Source organism: Pezoporus wallicus, unplaced genomic scaffold, assembly GCF_028554395.1.
Source record: "Pezoporus wallicus isolate ANWC-B61680 ecotype Strahan unplaced genomic scaffold, APGP_CSIRO_Pwel_v1 scaffold_6445, whole genome shotgun sequence".
Lineage (NCBI taxonomy): Eukaryota > Metazoa > Chordata > Aves > Psittaciformes > Psittacidae > Pezoporus > Pezoporus wallicus.
Window position 1 is genome coordinate 5,574,538 of NW_026641753.1, and position 5,746 is coordinate 5,580,283.

The window sequence follows — 5,746 nt, forward strand, 5'->3', positions numbered from 1 at the left end:
TAAGGCAGACTACATACAGTGTAAATGTCAAGATTACAGGTCTGATCCAAATGTAATGAAGCCACTCATTAGAGCGATTCCTGTACAGGGCTTTCCCCATGACATTTTTGCTACATTTGCCATACCTGCACTTTTGCTGACATATTACTTACTGCTCCAGATCAGTAAAATGGACAGAAAGCTAAGGAACATTCAGGAACATTAAACCTGTTTCTGACACACTGCATGTAGCCTCCCTCTACATCACTTACTACATCTCAGATTACATTACATTACATTAAACAGCTAGAAATTGAAAGAATAGTACATGACACAATACATTTGTCACGTAACGTGATGTGACCGTTAAAATTTCACCAAAAATATTTCCTGGTCCACAGACTACTATCAAATCAGACTGTAGTTAATATATCCAAATTGAATTTGGCACAGAGAGCATGAAAGTAAGACCAGAACGATTCTGTGCATGCATTATATATACATAACCCTATACATAATATAATCATGTTGAGGCAGAGATGAAGATTTTCTTGCTTGAAACTGGCAGACTTGTGCAGCTGAAAACCTGTTTTATTTGCACATATATATTTTAATAGAAATCTACAGCAGATGAATTTTTCAAACACAGGACTCAAACTTTGTCATTTTTTTAATCATCATGTTCTTAAAATACAACATTTGCAGGTAATGGCAGGTGTTTTAGTGAGAACAGGCTAACAGTATTATTTAGAAAATTTAAATAGTGCCACCTGCCATTCTTGATGCTTCCAAACTGTTTCCTAGGTATACTTCTTAATATCCTGTTCTGCTACAAAGGACATTCTGTTACAGTTGCACACAAACTCCAGTAAATATTTTAATCAGTAGTGCAAATTTCTAAACAGCAAGCCTACCAAATTAATCTTTCTGACATGGCACATACCCAAACTCAGCTAAACATTGAGAGGTTTTTGTGGAAATGCCTACATGCCAACAAAAAAAGAAATCCCACACCACAAAACCTAGGTAGCAGCATGATATTAAAAAAATAGTATATCTATTTATGTCATGAATAAAGGCCAGAAACTATAGATAAAAAAAAAATGAGCATTTTTAAGTGGTGAAAATTTTCCCTTGCAACCATTTTAGATCTGTTCTCAAAAAATACCCTTAGTTCAGTAACTACTGCCTGAGAACATTTTGAATTACAGCATACTTTCAGACCAAAATGTTTTCCATGTTGAAATATCAAATGTGTGGTGACTGTCTAATCGAGGTAAAAATCAAATTAATTCAGACAGCAATATCTTTAACACAATGACAGTGATGCAACATACCTGTGCCAAAGGACAGTAAAAGAAACCACAAACTGTACTTTCACCAAGCAAAAGACCCAGTGCATCACCCAGAAATACAAATGGAATATTCTTGTTCTAAAATAAAAGTTCCTCGATCTGTCATGATGTCTCCTTAAAGTAACTCCTCCTTAATTAACAAAAATTACATGCAACTTCTATCTGAAAATATGGTTAGAATGAACTGTTTCAATAAAATTGTCAAAAGATTGCCATAAGCAAGCAACAGTAGAAAGAAGCAGTGACATTTGAAGGCTCAGTATGGTCTGCTATTTTTAAGGGGGCATTCTTCGTACATGCTGTACTAGCATTATGGTAAAGTTAGACAGCACGATTGCTACCTTGGGCTAGCATCAAAACAAAAAAAAAAGTCACCCATCTCATGACATTATTCTTTATAAATTAAGGAAGTCAAGTGAGGGTAGTAAATTTTCATTTTTAATACATTAAGCCATACACACTAATGAACTCAGCAAGCTAAATGTGACAGGTTATTCTCCTTGGTTTAGCAAGGCATTTATGCACATGCACAGGCACACAATATGAGCCTTGCAGATCAACATTTTCACCAAATATATTTCAGCTGTGATTAAAGCAAAGTGAAAACCATACAGAGAAAATAAAGTGCTGTAATTTATAGTCCACAGCAAGGAAGCAGACAGCAAAAGAAACACCTTTTTGTCTGGAAGTAAAAGCCTTTCTACTACAGTAACAACTGCTTGAAATAAGATTTAACCTGTGTTTCTTCTGTCCTCATCCTTATGGTGGACAGGAGAGAAGGATCACTTAACTACTGTCGTAAAGCAACCAACTGCATCTGGTTCATAAGTGATACGTATCACAGAACAGAAAGGTGGCCCTGGACAACTGAAATGATTCATCCTCATAAACCAAGGCAGGAACAGGCAGGAACAACTCTGCTTAAATTACCTCTGTAAAATGCTTATTTAGTCTGACCGCAAGTACTGCGGTGACAAACTCCGTTACTTCCCCCAGCAGTGTATTCTAGGACATGACCATTTCCACAACTGGAACTTTTTTCCTCAAGTCTAGCCTGAATCTTCCCTGATCCAATTTAATTCCATTATTCCTTATCCTGTCCCCAGAAGCAATGGAAAACAGATTATTCCTTTTCTCTCTGAAGCAATTTGGAGACACTTAACGACTCAGCACACTCTGCCCCCCATCGGGCAGATTGCCCGAGCGTCCCCCGATCCTTGCCCTTACCTCTCGGTGAAGGCTACTGCACGACATCCTAAACTCCAGGTGAAACACAGGCCAAACCAGCTAAAGTTTGTTTTGTGTGCGAGTTTCAAACCAGGCTCCTGTTAGTACACGGCAGCGGGCCGCCTTTTCACATCTTAACGTGGGCGATTAACGCCCAATCCACACCTGAAACAACCTCCGCGTCGAACGCACCACTTGCGGCTGGCTCGTGTTTACACAGGAAGGGCTCATTCCTACCTGCGCACCACAGGCGGCAGCGCTCCCTGAACGAAGCAGGCGCCAACCGGCCGCAACCGGTTCCGGGCGGCTGCAGCCTAACGGCAGCGGCGCGTGCACGCTAGAACCGCCGCCGCGCGCAGGGGCGAAGGGTGCGCGTGAGGAGAAGCGAGGGAGGGAGGGAAGGAGGAAGCGCGGGAGCATGGCGGCTGTGCGCGGCTGCGGCGGGAGGCCGCGCTGAGGTGGGGACCGTGGCCAGCTCACTCCAGGCTGGGGACAGGCAGAGGCACGGGTTTGGGAAGCCAGGGGAGAAGTAATTGGTGAAATGGAGACTGAGAAAGGAGGGAAAAGTGTGCTTATTTAAATGTTTGACTTGGGGGGGGGTATTATTTTGGGGGGGTTTGGGGTTTGTTTTTTTTTTTTTTTTATATAATACCAGGTAAGGCGGTATTAATCTCCAATAAATTAAATTCACTCAAAAATCTCCAAGTCAAAGGCCGTTCTACCCATGGCACTACCCACATGGCATACTTTTTATTTCTCCCCTCAGAGCTACATCCTATTCTTTTCCAAACCACCTCTGCAAATTCTTAAGATCGTTTTGCCCTTTTAGCACACCAGAAGCCTAAAAGCACAATATCATTTTTAGAAACAAAATCCAGAATTACCAGTTTATTTTCCAAGTGAGTTGAAAGAAGTTCTGTGGGCACTAAGAATATCTTTGAAGTTTATACTGGTACGTTGTGGTATCTGAAATACTTTTAAGTCTTGCACACACAGAATGCTATGCAGATTAGGTAAGGATTATATTTATATTGTACTTACCCAGCACTGTAATTATTTAAGTTTTATTCTGAAGTGTTCTACAGAGCCATTACTGAAGGTTATTTTTTCCACTTGATTTATCACACTGTAGATGCTGCCACACTTAGGAACAAGAGTGCCACGACTGCAGCAGCACCCACCCTTCCACAGCCCAGCCTGTTACACTTCATAAACACCGTATTCACTTTGAACTGCTCAAGATGAACTTGGAAAGGTGAGAGATTAAACAGTCTCAACAATTTATCATGTGTTTGTGAAATTGAGTACACAGAAATTAAGAAGTCAGCAGGAATTACAAGTATATTCATTAATATCAGCAACAACACACAAACATTTCTCTAATCATTGCAGAGTAAAATGGGACTTGGTGTATCCAGGAGCAGCACCCTTCCACACCACCACCAGCTCAGGGGAGCACTGCACCATACAAACCAGTAGTGACACCTTGTGTGCAAATAAGAGATTAATCTGCTTGATTGGGGAATAGGTTGAGGAAAGCATTTCTTTCTGATATGCTTAAAACAAACAAAGGAAAAGTTTCCTGTGAGAAGAAACACATAAGAAGTATTTACTAAAAAAGTACATGCACCACAACAAGTAAAAAATAGCCACCATACTGGGCTGTACAAACAGCCTGTTGGGATTTTCCAAGGGTGCCCTTGTAGAGGGAAGTGCAGTATGTTTAAAGATACTGCATCAATAAAGACAATGACTTGTAGCTGATTTCTCAAACTGGCTTTCTCTTTGACACTAGGCAAACTCATCCCCATCAGCACTCCTGGTTTCTCAGTGTAAGCCAGGGAAGCATCTTGCCAGTCATCTAAGTAAACGGTTTGAATAATACCAGGCAATTTTTAATCAAACAGTTATTTGTGGATACACATTTCAGCAGTTTTAATAATATTTACCTACCTCATAGGGATGCTGCTTAATTTAAGCAGTCGGTTAACGTTTTAATGATACTTTCAAAACACAAAAGCCTAGTGATGACACAGCTAAGGTTCATAAATGATGCTATTGTTCCTTAGATTAATAATATCTTCATAAAAGATGCCCTGTGAAAAACTGCAGACTGCTTTTGTGCTTTATTTCAAATAGCAACAAAACCATTATAATTAGAATTTTTTCTGGTTTTCAAGGCTCCTTATAAACAGTTTTTAGTTTCACCTAAATTAATTTTCTTTCTCATTTGAAAGAACTGGGAGGAATACCCAAGAGAGAAGGAAAGTGAGAAAGAGCACTGCTAGTCACATCACTTCTCAGTACTCTCTAGCTCTGTACTGAAAATGTACTTCAGTGCTTCAGGAGCTGTGAAAATTCAAGCTGTGATCATACAGGCTAGAAGGAGAGTGGGGGCTGACAAAGAGGGAGGTGTTGCTTTTGTTACGTATTTTACTTTAACATAATACATAGTTGCCAATATGAAAAAAATTGCATGTACTTTTCATTCTGTGTTAGAATGTGCCACATTACATCAGTGTGCCTTGTTACATAAAGTAATAAGTGATGTGCCGCCCACATATTTCTTTTTTTTTTTTTAACTTTTGTTTATGATTTAAACCAATAATCACACTAAACATTTGGAAATAAATTAAGCCTTTTCAGACTGATTAAATTGGCTGAATGCTTTAAACATGTGACTCCAGCAGATCTAATCATCCCAGGATAGTCTGGGAGTTAATCATGCAAATGTCTTCAGATATTTCAATTTGCAAAGCTGTGTTTGTAGCATGCACTCTTCCAAAGCATCTGTATTCCGTGGTATGAATTGCAACTGTTCAGTGACAGGGCAGCAGAAAAAGTTATTAACTAGAAAAACACTTAAGCTAAATAAAGTAATTCAATTACAAAGTTTTGATCAGAAGAACGGAATAAAATTTGCCAGAGACTCTACACAACTGTAAGAGGTATGGGCCAATTGGCTCCAATTAGAAGGGACTAAGGAATACAGAATAGCTCCAATACCAAACTTGTATCCCACAACTTCACTGCTCGTGCACATACATTCCAGCTTACTACATGTACTTTGCGGAATTAGATTTTTCTGTGCGTACTGCACATGAGGAAAATGGTGGTGTTCCTAAACTTCCACCGAATGTGAGTCATTTACTACTCACAGTAATCCTTTTTTCTCTACCTTTCTG

At 39.5% G+C, this 5,746-nt stretch overlaps 1 long non-coding RNA gene across 1 annotated transcript; it reads left to right on the forward strand.

Annotated features, from left to right (window-relative positions):
* Window positions 1–3,042: 3,042 nt before the first annotated feature.
* LOC130607797 (uncharacterized) lies at window positions 3,043–4,215 on the forward strand. Its single transcript, XR_008974358.1, has 3 exons — window positions 3,043–3,127; window positions 3,694–3,816; window positions 3,954–4,215. It is a non-coding gene; the product is annotated as an uncharacterized LOC130607797 (long non-coding RNA).
* The last annotated feature ends 1,531 nt before the right edge of the window (window positions 4,216–5,746 follow it).